Here is a 6,000-nt window from a genome sequence, read left to right on the forward strand (position 1 = left end):
CGGCACGACCAAGTGTTTCCAACAACAGAAGCCAGAAAACCTTGGCCAGAAGCGTCAGCATGTCAGTGCGTCCTGCCACAGAAATGTATTTATCATCATTACCAAACATGACTATTTTAATGACCAAAGTGTGTATGATATAACCATCTCACCTGCTTTTGACATGTGTTGACCCCTTCCACCTCCGATGGTTAGTCTAGCACCTGATATGCAGCAATCCATCTCACCTAGAAAATAACATAGAATTTCATTTTAGATTATTTCCATGATGGGATGTGCTGTAGGTTTACAAGTTTGTGTTCACTATGTTACCAAATATTACTCACTTACTTCACATTTGAAATCATTTGGCAGGAACCACAGAGAAAAAGGTTTCATGTCAAGCAGGTCTGGAGTTCTGGGCAGTTCTTGCAGGTCACTTCCATGCAAAAACAAAAACATACTAGTGCTCCCTTTTAAATATAATAAATCAATAAATACAGGCAAGTATACTTGATCATTCAGAGATAAGCTCTCCATGTTTCCTTCATCCATTGTTTCCATCTTGTTTACCACTTTATGCTGGAATTTAAAATACTTTATTATATTTTATATATATTAATTCATTTAAAGGAAACTACAACAGATCAGATCCCTCATCCAAAAGGGTTAAAATAAACGTATACTTATATAATTAAATACGATAAATATGTCATCTGTATTATTTTGCGGAAGTGATAAATGAAATCAATATCTTGAATATTAATAAAATAAATCGCCTACCATGACCTACCAATATAGCAAACTTTTTATTGGAATATAAATATATTTTCGTCATTTCAAAATAACAAAATACGTGTTTGAGTTACATTATAATTTAAAAAGCTAAGTTTTAGCAAACTAGCTCTCTTGTTAACGCACCACAGAAAGTTACATTACACACTGTCAGGGTGCAGAAACCCAGGCGCAGAGTTCAATTGTGGAAACTTGCTTTTATTCCGAAGGGGAAGGCAAAGACGTAATCCAACAGATCACTATTCGGCAACAAGAGACAGGCAAGAGGTACGAGTACTTAGCGTGTTCATACGAGTCTGATACGACGATGACATCAAGATGAGGATGTGACAGAAAGTGGGGGTTTAAATAGACAGGGGAGCAATCAGCAACAGCTGGGGGCGGGACTAACAGGACACAGCTGGGAACAATTACAACTCAGACAGGGGGGAAGTAAGACTAGCACAGACACAGAAGGGAGCTGATTTCACAATAAAACCGGAAACACAAGGAGGAACATGTAGACTCATGACAGTACCCCCCTCTCAATGGGCCGCCCAAAGAGAGGGGGACACGGGGGGACAAGACAATAACAAGACAGACAAGAAAACAAAAGAAAACAAAAAACAAGAGAGAGTGTCGGAGCTAGCTCCCTTTACTCTTATCTTTGACCCTGGACTTATACTGCTCAATAAGTCCAGGGTCAAGGATGTCCCGACCTGGACCCCACGACCTCTCCTCCGGTCCATAACCCTCCCAGTCTACCAGGAATTGAAATCCTCGGCCCACGCGTCTGGAGTCAATTATCTTTTTCACGGTGTACACAGTCTCACCCTCAATAACACGGGGAGGAGGGGGAGGCTTGGAAGCCGGAACCAGAGGGGAGGTCTTAGCTGGTCTTAACTTGGACACATGAAACATAGGGTGGATCCGCATGGTCTTAGGTAGACGTAAGCGTACAGACACAGGGTTAACTGTCATGTTTTGACCACGTGATGCCTTTGTTTTGATTTTGTTCTGTGACAGGCGCAGGCAGGTGCGCATGATCTGCGGCTGATTGGTGGGCGGTTTCTTCCCGGTCTTAAGGAGCAGCTCGTCCCAGAAGAATCCGCCAGAGTTTTTCGTCTCCTGATCGAGGTTTGGCTTCCCCGTATGTCTCTGGACATTTATCCCGTGTTTTTGGACCTGTTCCTGTTTCCGACGTTGCCCGTACCTCTCGTTCTAACGTGAGTCTTTTTGTTCCTCCTGATTTAGTTATCGGCCAGCTGCGCCCCTGCCTGCGTCCTGGATTTTTGCCTGTGATCCTGATCCCCCTTTTTTGTGGATTCACCTTTGTTTATTGACACCCGTTCTGGGTTACGTTTTGGATTTTTACCTCTTTTATTAAACCCTGTTGGATTACCTCTTGGAACTTTGTTTTACTTCCGCACCTGGGTCTCAAGACTTTTTTGAACTGTAACATTAACAACCTTAACAATAGAAAAAGGACCAATGTAGCGGGGCGACAGTTTACGACACGGGTGATCGAGCTTAATGTCTTTAGTGCACAACCACACACGGTCTCCCTCTTTGTAGGGAGGAGTCTCTGAGCGCCGGCGGTCGGCTGCAGTCTTATAAGCCGAGGTAGCGTTCAGGAGCTTCAGGCGTGCTTTGGCCCAGGTGTCCCGACAACGCTGAACCAGTGCCGCTGCCGATGGCACCTGGACTTCCCCTTCCAGGTCCGGGAAGAGTGGGGGCTGATAGCCGTAGGCTCACTCGAACGGGCTAAGTCCGGTTGAAGAGCAGGTCAGCGAGTTGTGGGCGTACTCCACCCAGGGCAGGTGCTTGGCCCAGGTGGAGGGGGAACGGGAAACCAGGCAGCGCAGGGAGGTCTCTAGGTCCTGGTTTACCCGTTCGGTCTATCCATTGCTCTGGGGGTGGTACCCCGAGGACAGGCTGGGGCGAGCACCGATGAGGCGACAGAACTCTGCCCAGAACCGGGAAGAAAACTGGGGGCCCCGATCCGAGACAATGTCCCTTGGTAGGCCATCGGGCGGAAAACGTGGTTCAGGACCGCATCCGCAGTCTCTCTGGCGTAGGGAAGCTTGGGTAGGGGCACGAAGTGAGCCATCTTTGAAAAGCGGTCAACGATGGTGAGGACAGTAGTCATGCCCTCGGACAGCGGGAACCCGGTGACGAAGTCCATCGAGATGTGGGACCATGGTCGGTCGGGCACCGGCAGGGGCTGGAGCTTTCCCGTTGGTTGAGCAGTCGATGGCTTGTTGGCCGCACAGATGGGACACGCCGCCACATACTCGCACACGTCCCGCTGTAGACCAGGCCACCAGAACCGCCGCCGGATGAGCGTCAGGGTGCGTTGCTGCCCCGGGTGACAGGACCACCTGGCTGAATGGCACCAATGCAGTACCTGCTTACGGAGAGTTTCACGCACAAACAGGCGGTTAGTGGGGCAGGAGGCTGGAGGAGGAGTCTGCCGCAAGGCCCTCCTGACCCTCTCCTCGACCTCCCAGACCAGGGACCCGACCACCAAGTCGGAAGGCAGCACAGTCTCAGGGGCTTGATCAGAGTTCAGCGAGTCGTACATCCGAGATAGGGCGTCTGCCTTGATTTTCTTGGTACCAGGCCGGAAGGTCACAACAAAATTAAACCTAGCAAAAAACAAGGACCAGCGGGACTGGCGAGGTCTCAGGCGTCGTGCAGTGCGTATATATTCCAGGTTCTTATGATCTGTCCATACCACAAAGGAGTTTTCCGCTCCCTCCAGCCAGTGACGCCACCACGTGCATATTGCAAACACACTGCAGATTATTTAAATAAAATGTGTGTGAGGACGTGTTGTTTAAGTGTAGACGACATTATCTTGTCCTGTGTGATGGATAAAGTCTCATTGGTGATTAGTTTAGAGTTAGTTCGCGTATTGAGCGATCGAGAGGCTCGCTGATAGTGGCTTTTTGGCAGACGTTGTCTTTTCAGCCGCTGCAAGTTCGACTGAGCTCCGAAAAATAGTTGAGTTGTTAGTGGGTGTGGTTTCACTTAGAGGTTGGACTTTTAAGACTTCCCTCTTTTCCTCACGGACCCTCCCATGGTGTTCGTGTCTTCTCTAAACGCACACACATTCTTTCGTCATCTAGAATTATATTCACTAGACTGTTTGTGTATGAAAGAAAATAATAATTATTCAATTTAATGTGTAATCTAATTGTTGACTTATTAAGTTTTCTCTTACATTTGTCCATTGTTGTCATTTCTATATATTTTTTTTTTCTATTATTTCTTGTTATCAGTAATATTGTTTTAATTTTTCCTTAATTTTCTTCCCTTTATCGTTTTTCTTTTAAGTATTTGGGTTTGGTATAATTATCTTTTCTCTTTATTAAGGAACATTCTTTGTTGACAATGGTTCTACGTCATTGGTGCTCCGCCCTCCAACGGCTTCGCTATGGGTTTACCCCGAGGCACCGCCTCGTCTCTGAGAAAGCTTAATGAACTCGCCACCCAGCAGGGGGCAGTACCCTCCTATAAAGGCGGGCAGCACCCGCCGCACTTTCTCCATTTTCAACTCAGCGAGAAAGCTCCTGGATACAGCATGGCGGACATGAGCATGAGCGTGGACGTAGATGTGTCTTTGTGTTTAACGTGTGACACACCCTTGGGAAGGGGGGCAACACACGCTCTCTGCTTCGTCTGTCTAGGCCCAGATCACGCGTTTGCGGATTGTGGGGCCTGCCGTATGCTTCCAGAGGAGGTCCGGAAGAGACGGGGAGCATACGAGGCCCGTCGGCGCACGCCGCGTCCTCCAGCCAGGTCGTGGGCCGACTACGACGAGGAGGACGACCGGCGGTGTTATGAGGCGGATGCGAGCACCCTGTTCGGTTCCGAGCCGGGGGACGTCGAAGCGGTCGGTGGAGCCGGGCCGGCTCCTCGCTACCCGCTTGACGCCCTGCCGCGCATATTCACCGCCGCGGCGGACCGCATGGAGGTCGAGCTCCCCCCCGTGCCTCCACTCGCGCCACCACCGTTTACATGCGGAGTGAAGGTGGGGCGGAACGAAGCGCGCAGGCCTGCTGTTCCGGGGGTTATTTGTCCTAAGCTGGACGAAATCTGGGGCTACGCGCGGCGAGGGTCTGCCTCTCCCATGGCTTCAGGGCCTCCCGTAGGATCCTACGGACCCTATTGCCGTGTGGACGGGGTGGACTGGCGGCGCGGTGTCCCGGAGCCCTCGGATACGGTACGTGCCGCCCTCGACCCAGGGGCTCGACTGTGGCCAGGCCACCCTGTAGCTCTGCCTAGAGCTGAAGACAGGTTGACGGCAATGTTGTTCAACCGATCCTACAAGGGGGGGACGCAGGTGGTCTCCAGGTGAGGGCGAGGAACTTCCGTCCCGTCTGGTCGATCAACTGGAGAGGTGCATGGCGGTCGGATCTCACGAGTGACGAACAGGTCGGGACCGCCAGCGGGGCTGTAGAATGTACGGGACCGGGTGAGTGATGCGGTGCCGACGCGCGCGCGACCTAACTCACTTCAGCTCCGGGTTAATTCTCCAGCGCTTTCCTCCACATCGCGGGTTTTGTCAGCTCCGGTGACACTAATAAGTGCTCAGGGAGTTGGGAAGACTTCCGGGGGGGGAAGGGAACACACACAACACGCATCTGAGGTGTCTCACGCGCACTTGCGCGCTTCTCCCACAGAGCCGGCTTTTATGTATGAGAGGGGTTCTAGTGAATCCAACTCGAGTACATGCTCTGTGGATTCAAGAGATAGAGACGCGGCTTGTGTGATGCCCTTTCGTCTACGGCCCGTCCATGGGGGGCGGGCCGGAGGACTACCCAAGGTTCGCCAGGGCTGCGGTTCTGACAGAACATTATTCGGCTTGGAGTCGCCTGGTTTTACTTCTAGGACCCACTTGGCTGGGGGGAGTAATCAGGCGGGGCTATGCGCTACAGTTTGCCCGTCAACCCCCGCGTTTTTCAGGGATTCTCTGGACGCGTATGGTGGAGCAGGAGAAACTATCCTGTTTGAGAAACGAGGTGTCTACTCTGCTGCAGAGGGAGGTCGTAGAACTGGTCCCTGCAGCCGAGATGATGACAGGGTTTTACTCCCGGTACTTCCTCGTGGCGAAGAAGACCGGGGGTTGGAGGCCCATTTTGGACCTCAGCTATTTGAACAAGTTCATAGCTACCCGCCCGTTTCGCATGTTGACGGTCAAGAAACTGCTTTCAGGTGTATGTCCAGGAGATTGGATGACAT

The sequence above is a fragment of the Callionymus lyra genome, chromosome 16 (genome assembly GCF_982586985.1).
Source record: "Callionymus lyra chromosome 16, fCalLyr1.hap1.1, whole genome shotgun sequence".
Taxonomy (NCBI): domain Eukaryota; kingdom Metazoa; phylum Chordata; class Actinopteri; order Syngnathiformes; family Callionymidae; genus Callionymus; species Callionymus lyra.